This window comes from Sturnira hondurensis, unplaced genomic scaffold, assembly GCF_014824575.4.
Source record: "Sturnira hondurensis isolate 20B ecotype Veracruz unplaced genomic scaffold, ASM1482457v3 Scaffold0021143, whole genome shotgun sequence".
NCBI classification, from domain to species: domain Eukaryota; kingdom Metazoa; phylum Chordata; class Mammalia; order Chiroptera; family Phyllostomidae; genus Sturnira; species Sturnira hondurensis.
The window spans coordinates 440,373-457,630 of record NW_028093774.1 but is presented as its reverse complement, the minus strand read 5'-3'; positions in this window follow the sequence as shown (position 1 = coordinate 457,630).

The following is a 17,258-nucleotide window of genomic DNA, read 5'->3' as shown; positions in this document are numbered from 1 at the left end:
ACGCGGGCGGCGAAGGAAGGTTCCCGGTGGCTGGTGGCCCGGGCCGGGGAGCACGTCTGGCCCCCGCCAGCCGCGCCGCCGCTGGGTGGGAGTCTGGGCGCGCTCATAGGCGCCCCGGGTCCGCGGACCGGGCTTCTCCTGGTCACCCTGAGTCGTATTGCAGGTCCCCTTTTTATTGACCCTGTGTGACCTTGGGGAAAATAATCTGTACACGGAGGGGTGAAAATGCAGGAGCTGTGACCTCTACGGATCCTGGCCCCCGTTCTGTCTGATTGGGTAGGAACACAGGAGCCCCAGCTTTAGGGAATGGATGAATGGCTACAGGCAGCAAGTTATGAGCACTTGCTGTATGCAGTCTCTATGCTAAGCGTGCCGCTTTCACTTCGTTTTCACATGTCACATGGGTGCTGGGAATTATGGCCCCCAGTTCACCTGCCCTGAAATCAGGGCTCAAGAAGGTGCCCTGCAAGTGAGGAGCCCTGCAAATGGCTGTTTGTGGTGGAATGGGCCCCAGCCTCCCCACAAGGGGTCCGAAGTTTAGGCACCGCATGTGCAAATCAGAGGTCATGCTGAGACCCAACCAGATAGCCCCGCCCCAAGCTCTGCATCACCTCAGTGCACTGTGGCCTTGCAGGCCCCATACCTTACCTCAGAGGGCCCGTGACAACCACCAGATGTGCTGGGTTGTAGGCCCGGGTTGGGGACTGCTGTGGGGAGCACTTAGCTGGCAGGCTGGGCTCCCTCTCTGCATCACCTTGGTGTTAATGTCTTCCCCTCTCCAAGCGTCAGTTTCCCTACACTTCCTTGCAGCTGTCCCGTTCTGGGGGTCTCTGAGTATGATCTATGAGGTCCTTGGGTTGACACTTGGCCTGAGAGAGCACCAGGCCCTGGGACATATCCTGAGGAGGTGGTGGCTGAGGCGAATGACCTGTAGCTCAAAGCCACAGCCGCCTTGCTCCTCTGGTGCCACGCTGTTCCTGCAGGGCCACAGTGGAGACCTCAGATGTGCCCATGGCAACCCTTAGAATGAGGGTGAAAGGGCATCGCTATAGGTGCCAGGGTATGCAGCTGCCCTCGGGACAGGTCTCCCTCCACCCCTTGGTGGCCTCCTCCTCCCTCTTCCACTTGCCCTCCTTGCTGGGGTTCCCCAAAGCCTCTTCCTAAAAGTCGAATCTGCCCCTGTGCCTCTGCTGCCTGGAAGGCTGCAGTGGACATGGACTTTGCCAGAAAGACCACGTGGGGAGGGGAGGGCACCTTGGCCAGGGCACAGCTGGAGCAAAGGTCTGGGAGTGGCAGTGGGAGGTGGCAAAGGTCAGTCAGGGAAAATCACACAGTGTGAGGAGCTTGGGTTTGCCCTCAGGACATGGAGCAGAGGGCGTTTGGAAGTCGGTCAGTGAGTCATATCCTGCTCAATGCCTGGCATCCCAGGGTCCGGTTTAAGAGACAACAAGTGGGCCCTGGCTGGTGTAGCTCAGTGGATTGAGTGCGGGCCTGGGAACCAAAGAATCGAGCTTCAATTCCCAGTCAGGGCACATGCCTGGGTTGCAGGCCAGTTCCCAGCAGGGGTCGCCTGAGAGGCAACCATACATTGATATTTCTCTCCCTGTCTCCTTCCCTTCCCCTCTAAAGATAAATAAAATAAAATCTTAAAAAAGAGAGAGAGAGACAACATGTGGAGAAATCTGAAGGTCCCTGTGCCCGTCCTGCCCTGGGTGTTTCCCGAGGGGCCGCTGACATTGCCCCACTCTCCATCCTGGCGGCAGCCAGCCCTCACTCCTGGCAGTCTGTCTTTTTCTCCCTAGGTCACTTGTAGACTCATCCTCTGGGGTACATGCCGCTCTGGGTCACGCATGGTCTCTGCTGAGTCCTCCGCTGGTGGGGACTGTCCTCTGTGCTGGGCAAGTGTATGGCCTCCCTGCCCACAGCTCGTGGGGTCCGAGGTGGGGTCTGTGCCCAAGTGAGTGGGGGGGTGCAGGGTAGGGTGTGCAGGTTCCCTTGGGGAGGTAGAGTGGGAGTGGGGAATCCCCAGGGAGATTAAGGAGGCCTTGGGGGGAGGACCACCCTGCCTGCTCACTAGCTCCGCCTTCTAGGGATGGGTTTGACCTTTGACCTTGGTATGCTGTTCTGGGAGCAAGGAAGGTGTGGGCTGGCTTAGGTTTTCCCTGGTATGGTATGGAGGAAGCGGTTGAGCTCTGTGTGGACGCTGACCCCTGGGGTGGTGTGAGAGGGAGGGAACAGGCCAGAAGGCCTTGCAGGTTGAGCTAAGCACCTGGGAGGAGCAGGGCGTGGGGTGTTTGTGAAGCTGCCTGTCAGCCACGTTGAGGGAGAAGCTGGGGCTGCTGAGAAACATCTGGGGTCGAGTTCGAAGCAAAACACGAAGAGACAGAGGAGCAAAGGCTCAGAGGCCAGAGCTGGGCCCTGGAGCCCTGGGGGTCCAGAAGGGGAGGGGAGGGCTGGGAGCTGGGAGAGGGCTGGGAAGTTCAAGAGCACAGGGTTCCCAGAAGCCAAGGTGTCCTGAGAAGGAGTGAGTGGTCAGCTGGGCCAAGGGCCACCAGTGGAACTCAAGAGGATTTGGCTACTTGCAGGTTGTGGGGCCTTTTACAACGGTCGTGGAGTGCAGGGGGTGCCTCTTTGGGGAGGGTTGTGTTCCGGACAGAGCCGGGGGCTCGAGAGAGCTGTCTGGGGGCTGGAGAGTAAGAGGGTTACAGATTGCTGGAGTGGGACTAACACGTGTGCATCTGTGTGCACAGTTTGTGTGTCACGTGCGGGCACATGGTTATCTGCCCTTCAAGTGTGGGCAGCTTCGTGTGCACGTGTGTGCGTGCAGTGTGCTGTGTGTGTTCAGGCATGTGGCCCAGTGATGGGCAAAATGCTGATGACACAGGGAAGACCTGTTGGAGCGATGAATGACCTTGAGGAGGCCAGCAATGACCTTGAGGAGGCCAGCAGGGATGGGGCCCACCACACCTGGGGGGGTACTGGGGGCATAGACACTTCTTTTTGGTGGGGGGAGAGTGTTGGGCATGGAGGCAGGGTGGGCCCAGGGGAAGGTGAGTCTGCAAAGTCTATTCTGATAGCATCTATTTTCAAGGTCATCGGTGAGTGAGAAGGGGTTGAGGACAGAGCTTGAGGAGAGGGGTTCATTAACTGACCACTTGGAGGTCCTCCCTGGCCCAAGCCCCAGCTGCCCCTGCAGGGCCCGCAGAGCCTGTGGTCAGTGCGGGGGGTGCAGCAGATGGCCAGGCCCGGGAGCACGGTGCCTGGTACCAAATACATTGGGTCCCGTCATCTACTCGGCAGCTGTGGGACTTGGGCTGGGTGGCTCCACTTGTCTGAGCTCCAGCCTCTGAACTGTCAAATCAGCAGGTGGGTTTGGGGATCTTGGAAGGAAGGTGGTCCCACTGGGGGCAGGACTGGGCAAGGTCAGTGTGGGAAGTAGGCAGGACCAGGTGAGAAGGCGGGGACATCCTTCCACCTGCCCGTCCCCCACAACGTCGGACCAAGACAAAAGCCACCCGGCCCCCAGAGGTCTACTCCTGACCCCTGCAGCTGCCCTCCGGGCGGGCGGGCCTGGGCCTCACCTGCCCTCAGCCCAGCTCTTCCACTGGCCTGCACCCCATCTGACTGGCTTTTGGGGCTCAGCTTGAGGGGCTGGTACAGACCGAAGACAATAAAAGGAGGTGAACGCTGGGACATCCCAGGAGCCAAAGAGTCCCACAGAGCAAAGGAGTGACGTTGAGAATGTGTATGGGGCTCCTGCCACAGGAACATCAACTGGAACGTGGGCAAGGAGCGCCGACCGGCGGTTCACACACTGGCCGAGGACCACAGGACAGCATTCAGCCTTGTAAGGAGTCATCAAATGTACGAGCTCTTGCTTTGCCTATCGGCCAGAAACGGGGAGACTGGCACCATGTGTGCTGCTGGGGCAGGGACCAGGCACCCCTCTCATGCCAGGCCCAGGGCACTTGGGAGGCCCCAGCAGTGGGGGCAGTGCTCATGCCCTCTTGGGTCCCCCGATTTTTTAGAATTACATTTTATTTTATTTTATTTTCTAATATATTTTATTGATTATACCATTACAGTTGTTCTATTCCTCCCCCTTCATTCCCCTCCACCCGCACACTCCGTCCCCCACCATTCTCCCCCCCTTAGTTTATAGCCACGTGTCTCAAGTTCTTTAGATTCTATATTTCCCCCACTATTCTCGCCCTCCCCCCTATCTATTTTCTACCTACCATCTATGCTATTTTCTGTGCCTTCTCCCCCCTTCTCCCCCTCCCACCCCCCCTGTTTCTAACCCTCCATGTGTTCTTCATTTCTATGGTTCCACTCCTGATCTAGCTGTCCTCTTGGTTTGCTTTTGTTTTAGGTGTGGTTGTTAATAACTGTGAGTTTGCTGTCCTTTCACTGTTCATATTTTTCATCTTCTTTTTCTTATATAAGTCCCTTTAGCATTTCATATAATAAGGGCTTGGTGATGATGAACTCCTTGAACTTGACCTTATCTGAGAAGCACTTTATCTGTCCTTCCATTCTAAATGAAAGTTTTGCTGGATAAAGCAATCTTGGCTGTAGGTCTTTGGATTTCATGACTTGGAATACTTCTTTCCAGCCCCTTCTTGCCTGTAAGGTCTCTTTTGAGAAATCCGCTGACAGTCTGATGGGTACTCCTTTGTAGGTGACTGTCCCCTTATCTCTTGCTGCTTCTAGGATTCTCTCCTTCATTTTAGTCTTGGCTAATGTAATTATGATGTGCCTTGGTGTGTTCCTTCTTGGGTCCAACTTCTTTGGGACTCTCTGAGCTTCCTGGATTTCCTGGAAGTCTATTTCCTTTGCCAGACTGGGGAAGTTCTCCTTTATTATTTGTTCAAATAAGTTTTCCACTCGTGGCTGTTTCTTTCCACCTTCTGGTACCCCTATAATCCGGATGTTGGAACGTTTAAAGATGTCTTGGAGGTTCCTAAGCCTCTCCTCATTTTTTTGAATTCTCATTTCTTCATTCCTTTCTGGTTGGATGTTTCGTTCTTCCTTCTGGTCCATTCCATTGATTTGAGTCCCAGTTTCCTTTCCATCGCTATTGGTTTCCTGGACATCTCCCTTCATTTCAATTAGTTTGGCCTTCATATGTTCCTCTAATTTGTGACTATAATCAACCAGTTCTGTGAGCATCCTGATAAATAGTGTCTTGAATTGTGCTTCTGAGAGGCTGGCAATTTCTCGGTCGCTGAGAGTTATCGGCTCTGGGACTTTGAGTTCTTCTTGCGCCATCTTTTGGGCTGTTGGTGCCTGTTCCGTAGTAGAATCGGAGCCCTAAGGTGTTCACTAGCGCAGGGGAACTCAGTCACTGGGTTGTGACGCTGTATGTGGGGGCTGGGTCAGAGAGGGACTATGGCATCCCGTCTGCCGCCTGCCACCTAGGCCCGCACCGGTGCCGCAGCTGCTGCCGTCACGGGGCCCACGCGTTTTGTCCCACTGCACGCGAGTGTGCCACCGCCGTCAGCCCTCCACCACTGGGTTCGCCCCCTGGGGCCTGCGTGGTCTGTCTCACTGTGCTCGAATGTGCGGCCATGGTCAGTCTGCCCCACACCTCGACTGGTTCCGGGCTGCCTGCTCGCCTAGGTCGGGGGATCTGTCCTGCCCGACCCAGCTCACTGCTGGCTCCGCCCCTCTTACAGTCCCCGTTGAACAGTTAGATGTAGTCGGACTTCCGTATAATTCAATTTTCTGTCCTTTGGCTGTGTCTTTGTTTCTCCAAACCTTTGTTGTATTCAAACTTGGTTGTGGGAGAAGGCACAGTGTTTCCACCTATGCCTCCATCTTGGCGGAAGTCCAGAATTACATTTTATTGATTATGCTATTACAGTTGTCCTGATTTTTGCCCCTTTGCCCCCTCCACCCAGCACCCCCCACTCCTGCAGGCAGTCCCCCATCATTGTTCATGTTTGTGGGTCATGCATGTAAGTTCTATGGCTGCGGGGTTAGTATAGGATAGTTCTTTTCCCATACTGTACTTTATATCCCCGTGGCTATTCTGTAACTACCTATTTGTACTTCTTAATCCCCTCTCCTCGCACCCATTCCCCACACCCCCTCCCATCTCTTTATCTGTAACCGTTAGCATTTTAATTATCATGTGTCTTAGAATGTGCCTGTTTGGGTCCAACTTGTTTGGGACTCTTCTGTGCTTCCTGGGCTTGAATGTCTATTTCCTTCACCGAATTAGGGAAGTTTTCTTTCATTAGTTTTCAAATAGATTTCCAATTTCTTTTCCTTTTTAAAAAAGATTTTATTTATTCATTTTTAGAGGGCAAGGGAGGGAGAAAGACAGAGAGAGAAACATCAACGTGCAGTTACCTCTCACATGCCCCCTTACCAGGGACCTGGCCCACAACCCAGACTGTGCCCTGACTGGGAATCAAACTGGCGACCCTTTGATTCACAGGCCGGCACTCAGTCCATTGAGCCGCACCAGTTGGGGCGATATCCAATTTCTTCCTCTTTCTCTTCTCCTTCTGGCACCCCTGTGATGTGAATGTTGGACCTCTTGGAAGTTGTCCCAGAGGCTGCTTACACCATCCTCACTTCTTTGGATTCTTTTATTCTTGTTGTTCTGACTGCTTGTCTCTTCCTTATGTTCCAAATCATTGATTTGATTCTCGGCTTCATCCAGTCTACTGTAGATTCCCTGTAAACTGTTCTTCATTCCAGTTAGTTAATCCTTCATTTCTGACTGGATCTTTTTTATGCTGTTGAAGTACTTATTAAATTTCTGAAACATCCTTCTAACCAGTGTTTTGAACTGTGCATCTGATAGGTTGGCTATCTCCATTTCGTTTAGCTCCTTTTCTGGAGTTTCGATCTGTTCTTTCATCTGGGCCATGTTTCTTTGTCTCCTTGTTTTGGAGGCCTCCCTGTGTTTGCTTCTGTGTACTAGGCAGAGCTGCTCTGACTCCGTGTCTTGGTAGTGTGGCCCGATGGAGTAGGTGTCCTGTAGGGTCCATGGCACAGCCTCCCCCATCCCCCAAGCTGGGTCCTTGAGGTGCGCCCTTCATGTGGGCTGCACACACCCCCCTCTTGTAGTTGAGCCTCGGTGGCTGTTGGCAGATCAATGGGAGAAATTTACCCAGGCCAGTCAGCTGCAAGGACTGGCTGTGACCACTGACCACCCACCGCCACCCTCCATGGAGGATCAGCTGTGCAGGGGCAGGTGGTGGTGCTCCGCTGCGGTCTGTAGCTGTCCACTGGGTGCACTGGCCCCGGGGTTTCCTGGGTGGTGCAGGCCAAGGTCCGCCCCCACCAGTGTTTTGCCTGGGGCCACCCTGCCTGAGCTATAAAGCAATCTGAGATGGCGGCTACTTGGGCTGGGCTTGGAGATTCCCAGGTGAAGCCAAGCTGTGAATCTAGCTGCTAGTTCCGGGCTGAGACTCACTGAGGCCTGATCATTTGAGAAGATTTAGGACATGGGCCAAATCTGGCCCTTGACCTTGCTTTCTCCGGCCTGGCACCTACTTTCTAGCCAGCGGCAGCACTGAGCTCTCACTAAACTGTTAAGGAGTAGTTACAGTTATACAGTCCTAAGATTACATTCAGCCTTTTGAAGGCAACCACGAGGCTGATGTGGCCCCTGGGGACAATGAGTTTGACGCCCCTGATTTAGGATGTTGTGAAGCAGGAGCCAGGAGCAGCCATTCCTATGGAAAAGCAGCTTGGATGGGCCGCCAGGTTGAGTGGGGCGGCCTGGGGATCTCCAAGGCGGGTCAAACAGTGTTAGCCAGGTTGATGGAGTCTCAGCCATGGCTGGATGTGTGGGGGGAGGGCTCAGAAAGGGGACAATGGCCTCTGCTCACCCTGATGCCAGACACCTCAGCCCCCCCCCCCCCCCCCCCCCCCCCCCCCCCCCCCCCCCCCACCCCCCNCCCCCCCCCCCCCCCCCACTGCACACCACTGGTGTCCCTCAAGCTGCCTCCCCAGCCGGAGCCCAGAGGGAGTCAGTCTGAGTAGGCGAGTCCGTGTGTGGGTTCTTTAAGAGGAACTGCTTGGGGCTCCAGTAGTTTCTTTCACTGACTCAATCCCCGCTAGTTTTTTGAGGCCATAAGTTGTGGGGACTTATCTTCCTGGCACTGGAACTGTGGGCTGGGACTGCTTGCTCCTGAGATAGCCCTCCTGCATTTTTAGCCACCACACATGGGTGTGGGATCAGCCTGTTCCTTGTCTGCGCCCCTCCTACCAGTCTGGATGGATGTGGTTTCTTTAATTCCGTGGTTTCAGAATTCCATTCAACTCAATTTCTGCCGGTTTTGAGTGAGGGTGGTTCTATGTTTTAGTTGTGGCTGTGCGAAGGTGTTACAGAGCAGAGGTCCAAGGGGGCAATATTTGGCCCACCCAGGGATGCCAAAAACTGCTACAGAGAACAGGGCCCCCTCCCTGAGGACGGTATACTAATACCTACTGGGCACATCTGTCCACCGCCAGAGGAAAGACATCTCACAATGCCAGAGATTTGTGAAAAGGAAAGGAAAGGTGTATTCAAAGATGTACAGACTTAAAGCAGTGACCCGATATCCCCATAAAAATATCACAGTCCTTTAGGATAACCATAGACGTCCACAGCACTTCCTTCTCCCCCTGCCCTAATTCGGGGTACCGCATCTCAGGAAAAGAAGCACACGTCTGTGTTTCAGGCCGCTGGCACTGGCAGCTGTGTCGCCGTCCAGGCAGGATCTCCAATTAATTCAAAGTCATGTGGCACCTTCTCATGGCTTAGTGGCAAAGAGTTCTTTCACCCTTCTTCCAGGCAAAGTCTCTCCTGCTTCCCAGGCCACGTGGCCAAAGGGAGCACCCCAAAGCCGTGTGGGCCTCTTCTACCAAAGCTGCAGGGGTCCCCATTCTGGCAAAGCCGAGTGGTACTCTTTCACCTGGGCAAGAGGGGGTCCTCACTCTGACCAAAACCTCATGGCTCTCCCTCCAATGGCTGCCCTATCTGGGTTTAAATCCCCACGCCAATCCTCCTCTGTACCCCCTATTTCCGACTCCTCCCACAATCAGTTACACCTGCCAGTATTTCTGTATTATTACAAGTTTACTGGGCTGCCATCATTAGTCTGGGCAGGTGTGGCCCCATGTCCTAGAGCCAATCTTCTCCAAGCTCCCACGCAGGTGCTGTACCTCGGGGGACGTGAACCCCAGTTACATCCTGGGTAGAAGTCACTCCCTTCTCCCTGGCTCAAAGCATGGCCACAGCTATTTAACATATCTATGAAACCAGTTGAAGGTTATAGATACATTAAATGACCATTCTAGAGGTTAGCTGCGAAACTATTGCTTTGCAAAACAACTCTCTATGGCCCTGCTCCATTTGTCCCTTCCCCCAACTGACACCTGGGGGGGGTGGTGAGGACATCTTAATATTTCCTGGACACCTTGAGTTCTGGACCCCATTCCAAATGGCTGTGCCCTGTTACAAAGGGGCAAGTCGTGTCTGCCTACACTGCCATCTTGGCCAGAAGTACAAATCTGGTCATTTTCTCTGTGGGCGTCTGGTCGCAGGTGAGCACTGGCCCACATGCCGCACTCCATGTGCCGTGCTCAAGACTGGTTTTGTTCACTTGCCTACTTTTTAAAAGTTTTATAAAAAAATTCAACCCTGGCTGATGTGGCTCAATGGGTTGAGTGCCAGCCTGCAAACCAAAGGGTCACACTGCCAGTCAGGGCACATACCTGGATTACAGGCTAGGTCCCCAGTAGGGGGTGAAAAGATTTTATTTATTTTTAGAGAGAGGGGAAGGGAGAAAGAGAGGGAGAGAAACATCAATATGTGGCCTCTCGCACGCCCCCGACTGGGGATCTGGCCCAGCAACCCAGGCATGTGCCCTGACTAGGAATCAAACCTGCAGCCTTTGGATTGCAGGCCTGCACTCAATCCACTGAGCCACACCAACCAGGGCTTAAAATCTTTTTATTTTTATTTTATAATTTTTTAAATTTAATTCTTGTGGACTTCCACCAAGATGGAGGCATAGGTGGAAACACTGTGCCTTCTCCCACAGCCAAGTTTGAATACAACAAAGGTTTGGAGAACAAGGACACAGCCAAAGAACAGAAAATTGAATTACACGGAAGTCCAATAACTACGAACCGTTCAACAGGGACTGGTAAGAGGGGCGAAGCCAGCAGCGGAGCAGGGTCGGGCAGGACAGATCCCCCGACCTAGGCAAGCAGGCAGCCCGGAACCAGTCAGGGTGTGGGGCAGACTGACCATGGTCGCACATTCGAGCACAGTGAGACAGACCACGCAGGCCCCAGGGGGCGAACCCAGTGGTGGAGGGCTGACGGCAGTGGCACACTCGCGTGCAGTGGGACAAAACGCGTGGGCCCCGTGACGGCAGCAGCTGCGGCACCGGTGCGGGCCTAGGTGGCAGGCGGCAGACGGGATGCCATAGTCCCTCTCTGACCCAGCCCCCACATACAGCGTCACAACCCAGTGACTGAGTTCCCCTGCGCTAGTGAACACCTTAGGGCTCCGATTCTACTACGGAACAGGCACCAACAGCCCAAAAGATGGCGCAAGAAGAATTCAAAGTCCCAGAGCCGATAACTCTCAGCGACCGAGAAATTGCCAGCCTCTCAGAAGCACAATTCAAGACACTATTTATCAGGATGCTCACAGAACTGGTTGATTATAGTCACAAATTAGAGGAACATATGAAGGCCAAACTAATTGAAATGAAGGGAGATGTCCAGGAAACCAATAGCGATGGAAAGGAAACTGGGACTCAAATCAATGGAATGGACCAGAAGGAAGAACGAAACATCCAACCAGAAAGGAATGAAGAAATGAGAATTCAAAAAAATGAGGAGAGGCTTAGGAACCTCCAAGACATCTTTAAACGTTCCAACATCCGGATTACAGGGGTACCAGAAGGTGGAAAGAAACAGCCACGAGTGGAAAACTTATTTGAACAAATAATAAAGGAGAACTTCCCCAGTCTGGCAACGGAAATAGACTTCCAGGAAATCCAGGAAGCTCAGAGAGTCCCAAAGAAGTTGGACCCAAGAAAGAACACACCAAGGCACATCATCATTACATTAGCCAAGATTAAAATGAAGGAGAGAATCCTAGAAGCAGCAAGAGATAAGGGGACAGTCACCTANGGAATAGAACAACTGTAATGGTATAATCAAGAAAATAAAAAAATTTTTAAATTAAAAAAATTTAATTCTTGTTCAAGTACAGGTTTCTGTCTTATACTCCCAACCCTGCCCACCCCTCGCCCCGTGCTCCCCACCTCCCTCCCATTTCCGCCCCCCACCCTTAGTTATTGTCCATGTGTCCTTTCTACTTGTTCATGTGAGTCCATCCCCTTTTTTCCTGTGATTCTCTCCCCTCTGGACCCTGTCAGCCTGTTCCGTATTTGAGTGTCACTGGTCATCTTTTGCTTGCTTGTTTGTTTTGTTGTTTAGTAAAATCCTTTTTTTTAAGTGAAAAAAGTCTCAATAAAATATTAACAAGAAAAAGGGTATATATTGTTTAAGAACTATAGGAAGCCATGCGCTCACCTGTTGCTGGCAGTTAACCCGCTGGGGGGAGAAAGAGCAAAGAGCAAGGGACCCTTTGAGTTTTACTCTGTCCCTTCTAGTGGTTTGACTTTTTCACAAAGGACACACACTGAAATATCATTTGTGTGATTAAACTAAGTTTTTCAAGAGGCAGGTCTCATTGGCAGGTCCCTCCAACCGTGAGCCCAACCGAGGTGCTGCTCAGCCAGAACCTAGGAGCAGTTCCACTCAACACATGGGCCCCTGGAGCCTTTTGGGAGGACCAGAGTTTCGTGGGCAGGGGAGGCCCCCTGGAAGAGGAGTCACAGCACCCCTCGAATCCTGAGGTCCCAAAGGCTCCGTGTCCAACTGCTCTGACCTCCCCGTCCTCCCTGCTCCGGTCGCTCCCCAGGTCCAGGCTGCCCTGGACTCCCCCGCCTCCTACAGTCTGAGGGGTCCTGTCAAATCCCCATCAGCCTGGCCCCTCCTCTGCTCAGAGCCCTGCTGGCTGCCCATCCCAGACTCAAGCCCCTGGTTTGCCTTAAGTCTGGACCCTTCACTGTCCACTGGGAACCTTGGCCTTAGCCCTCAGGGCCTCCAGGTCCTTGCCCATGCTGTTCCTTCTCCCTGGACACCAGTCCCCAAAGTCTGCATGGCCTCATTTCAAGCATCACCTGGCTAAACAGCTTGCCCAGCTCTCTGGGTCCCTAGCACAGTGTCCTGTCCTCCTGAGGGTTTCTCCCAGGCCAGCCCACCAGGCGGGGCCTACCTGTCCCTCGGGGACAGTGGAAGGTGCCTCATAAAAGCTGATGACTAAGTGGAGCAGGAGTTAACCATGCTGGGTGGGTGGGGTCAGGACCTGTGGGGCAGGTCAGGAAGGCGCCTGGCTGGCCCGATCAGCCTGGGGAGCGTGGGCAGGTGTGGTGGTCAGGGCGCCCTGGTGGGGCAGGGCACCGGAAGCACAGAAATCATCTTGGCTGTTGGCTGTGTCAGGGTCCTGCCGCTAGGAGTCTTGAACACGGGGGTGGGGGCGGGATGGGGTCCTCACGGTGCCCCAGCCCAAGTCGTGCCCCCCCACCATGCAAGACCCTGCCAGGCACAGATCTGCCTCCTGGGTGGAAGCCGGCACTGGCCGTCTCGGGGCTTTGGTGGAAGGAGGGGAAGTGGCAGCTGCTTAGGAAACCCCTGTCCTCGACCCCAGAGCCACTGGGGCCTGATCCTGGCGTCCTGAGGAGCACTTTTAGGTGACAGGAGGGGTCACTGAGGTTCAGGGAGGAGTAATTGCTCCACCAGGGGCCACAGCAGCTGTGGAGATGGATGGGATCAGCCTGTGGGATCTGTGGGGTCCAGGGCTTAGAGGGAGGCGTCGCTTTATTGGACACCACTGTGGGCCCGCGGGAGGAGGGGCGAGGCCCTGCCAGAGCCAGCGTGTGAGTGGGGTCCAGTCCCGCTTCAGCCGCCTGCGACTCAGTGCGGGCCGCCGCCGCCCCCTGGCGGTCACGCGAGTCCTCGCAGCCTGAGGTCCGGTCACTGGCCCAGCCAGCGTGCAGGGCCAGGTCTTCAGGGCAGCGGAGCACAGTTGAGGTGGCTTCCATAACCCTGCTCCCACTCTGGGCCCGCGCCACTTCCTCTCCGCCCTGAACCAGCTATGGGCTTGCTTGCCTCCCCGGCCCAGATCTGCAGCCACTTGGCCACTCCTGGGACTGCTGATATCCGTCTTCCCTCAGACCCGGCAGGGCACAGGGTGGGGAGGGCGGTGCCTGGGCCTACTGGCCACACCATTCTCAGCCCAGCCCGGATACTGCCCTAGCGGCCCCAGGGGGCCTCCGCCCCGAATGCTGGCCACCCAGCTGGCCTGCTCCTGCAAGAGGCCTACGGGCCCCTCCCCGGGCACTCGTGTGGGGCTCCCGAGTGCCGGCCAGGCCGGCACATCAGGCCATTTTACAGACACAGACACTGAGAGCAAAGGGTCCGAGGAGCTGGCCACAGGCCCACAGCTGGGGCTGGGCCGGGCGGGGACCTGGCCTGCCTTGGGGACCTGCTGCTGCGCCACCCCCTAGTGTCCGTGTCCAGTCCTGCCCTCTGCTCCCACTGCAGGGGCCCTCACCCCCAGGACATGCCATGTGGAGCCCACTGAGGATTCAGTGCAGTCTGGCTCCCCGGGGGGCCTTCCCTCACTGCAGCCCCCTCCTGTCCAAGGGGCAGCTGAGGCCCAGGAGCGGGAGTGCCCTGCCAGACCTCATTCAAGTCCTAAATGCCCCTGATGCCCACTGGAGGGAGCACTGGACTGGTGAGCAGATAGACAGGGGAGGGGCTTGTTGGCTCCAAGGACGAGGGGGATTGGGCAAACTGCCCACCTTCAAGGTGATGGACAGGAAGGGGAAGGCGGTGGGTGCGGCCAGTGCATCCTGAGAGGTGAGTGAGACTCCCACAAGTGTGCCAGCTGCCTGCCGCTGTTAAGGAACCCACGACAGAGGCTTGACACGGCAGGGACGTCTCATTTCCTCCGTCCTGTGGCTGACTGGACAGCTCTGCTGCAAGGGACTGGAGGGGCCGGAGCAGCGGGGCACTGGCTGCCCCCGCCGGGACCACCTGGGCAGCTCCAGCTGGTGGGGAAACGCCCGAGGTGGCTTCACCCCCATGGCTGCTGTTGAGGTCAGCTGTCACCTGGGAGCTCAGCTGGTGTCAGTGTGGGCTGTCACCCCAGGTACAGGGCCTCTCCACATGTCGTGTACCTGGGTGACAGCCAACTCTGTTCCCCTCCTTTAATTTTTTTTATTTTCTCTTTAGTGATTTCAGAGAGAAAGAGAGACACACCAATTTATTGTTCTACTTATTAATGCATTCATTGGTTGCTCCTCATAGGTGTCCTGCCCAGACATCAAACCTGCAACCTTGGCCTGTCTGCTCTCACCAGACGAGCTGTCCGGGAGGCTGCAGGACCACCGACCACTAACAAACACGAACTGGAGGTCTCACAGGAGGTCAGCGCTCTGTGCACGGGAAACAGGGTGATGTTATAGTGCGATGGGCCATGGGATTTCCAATGAGGTGGTCAGGGAAGGCTTCTCAGAGGAGGTGCCGTGTAGGCCAAGCTCTGACCCACAGAAGGAGCCAGGCTTGGGGAGAACAGGGGAAGGTGGGTTGCAGGCAGGGGACCAATTAAAGCAAAGGCCCCGAGATGGGAATGGACTTAACATGTGAGGGTCAGCGAGAAGACCTCGGGGCAGGGGGCAGAGCCAGGCCGTGGTGCGTGCAGAATCGCCTGCAGGGCAGTACGGCCCAGCCCAGCACATCCCCGCCTGGCCCCTGCTCTGTGGCTCACGCTGCTCGAGGACCTCAGGGCTCACAGCGACTCATCAGAACACGTCCCTGACCTGATGGAGTGTGATCTGCTTTGGGAATTAAAAAACATAAACACCGCTGACAGGGACAAAGGGGGGCGCCTGAGTGGGAGGAGAAGCCTCGGTGTGGAACTGAGAGGCTGAAGAAGCAGGGGGTGCGGGAAAACTGTCGGTTCGGGATGAACTTGGGAGCTAATGTCCATGACCTTGGCTTAGGCAAGGAGGTCTTAGGTATGTTTTCATTAAAGGTAAGAATTCATAAATTGGACTTTATTGAAATTAAAAAACATTTGCACTTCAAACCATACCACTGACAAAATGAAAAGATAAACCACTGAGATAAAATATTTGTAAGTCGCAGATCCAGAGTATCTTCTCGGGAAATCTTTGAGCCACTCCTGAGACACACAAGTCAATTTTTAACAGGGTGGAAGATTTGAGCGGGGACTCCACCACGCAAGGCGGGCGGATGGCCAACGTGCACACGCAGCGGCATCCACCTGTCAGTCGGCAGGAAACGCACGTGAGAGCCATGAAATGCCCCTTCACACCTACTGGGATGTCAGGGATGAAAAGACCCCCCCCCTGCTGTTGACACGCATGTGGAGTAACTGGAGCTTGTGCCCCGGGTGGGGAGGGCACGTGCTTCGACCACTTTGGAAACCAGTTTGGCTGTTTCTCAGACTTACCAGGTGACCCAGCAATTCCACACGTAGAGGTCGGCCCCACAGCAAGGACGATGCCCCCATGAGACCTGTCCACAGCATTCAGACGCTCTACCCCTGACAGCAAGGACGGGGACCACGTCCGCGTGGTGGAAAATCACTGAGTACAGAGGCAGGCAATGCGGTACACGCCACAGCGTGGGTGAGCCCCAAACACGCCCACAGTCAGCAGGAATGAACTGCACACTCACAACGGTGCTACGGGGGCAGGTCTCAAGATGCGTTCTCATTGGAATAAACATTTTTTAAGAGAAAGAGATGGGGGACCCGAGTTGGAAAACGTTGGTTGAGGCGATAGCTAATAAGCTTAGTAATCAATGCACGTAAAAGCGCTTGTTCCAGGAACGGAAGTGGGACCCCCCTGACTCCAGGGGAGCACAAGCAGTTTCTCCTTGTGCCTCGGGGAGGGGGGGGGCTGCATGCAGTGAAGATAGTACTGGAGCCCCCTGCCCTGGGGAGATGCTGTCCGCCCAGGACGCACATGACAGATGACAGAATGCCAAAGCTTTTATCTGATTGACCTTTTCCCTGAATTCCAAACCCCTGACCTACACTTTGTTCTTAGGAAAAGGATCAGTTTTAAGTGGAATGTAAGACTGTCTGTCAGGGGCCAAACCCGCAGTGTTCTCAGATGGCGGCCCTCTGAATACAGCGCCCATGAAGATTCAATCCCCGTCTGTTGATTGGGCCTGTAGTGACAGGCGGCATGAATGCCGGCTTTCCCGGTTTCAAAAGGAACCATCGCTTGGCCTTTTGGCTAAGATCGAGTGAAGAAAGAAACCGAACACAAACAGCTACAATACTGCCTGATTCCATTTGCAGGAAATGCACAGAGAAATCAAATCCACACGCACAGAGCAGCTGGGTGGTGGCTGGGGTGGTCATACAACTGTGTACAGCTACAAAAAGGAATTGCAGTGTCTTACAACGGGAAGCTTGCTGGTGTATGAATCCTACATCAATAAAGCCGGGGGGCGGGGGAGGGGGAGGGGGAGGGGAGGGGAGGGGACGGGGCAGTGCTGGGGCAGCCCCAAGTCCTGGGGCCTGTGTAGCGTTGGGGTGTCCTTCCGCTCAGGAGCCCCAGGCGGGTTCGGGCCTGGATGATGCGGGGCGCCGTGTGAATTGCAAGTGAGGCGTGTTTTGAATGATAAATGTTCCAAACCCAAACCACAAGTCCAACCCCCAAAGCCTCACTTCTCCAAACTGGGGGAATCAGGTTCCTTCCAATAACAAGCTGCCGGCCCAGGGGAGGCCGCGCCCAGCCGCCTCGGAAAAGCCTGTAATTAGCGCAGCGCAGCCAGGGACCTGCTCGGCTGGGGCGGGACTGGCGCCGCAGGCACTTCAGGGCAGGACGGCGCACCGGGCGGAGGGTGCTTCTGGCTGGAGACCCCGAGCCCAGCCCCCTGCTTGCCCCACTGGAGCTGGAGCCGAGAGGCAGAGCTGCCCGGAGCCGGTGCGTAGGGTCCCTGACTGGGAACCCGAGGCCAGATCGGGAGGGGCACCGGAGCCGATGTCCTCCCTGTTGGAGCCCCTGAGTGATAAGGGGGTGCTGGGAGTAGCGTTGAGCAGCTTCCGGGGAGCTCCTGGGCGCCCCCACACCCTCGCCCCACAAACGGACCAAAACTCCCAGAGCACCAAGGCCCAGCTGCCT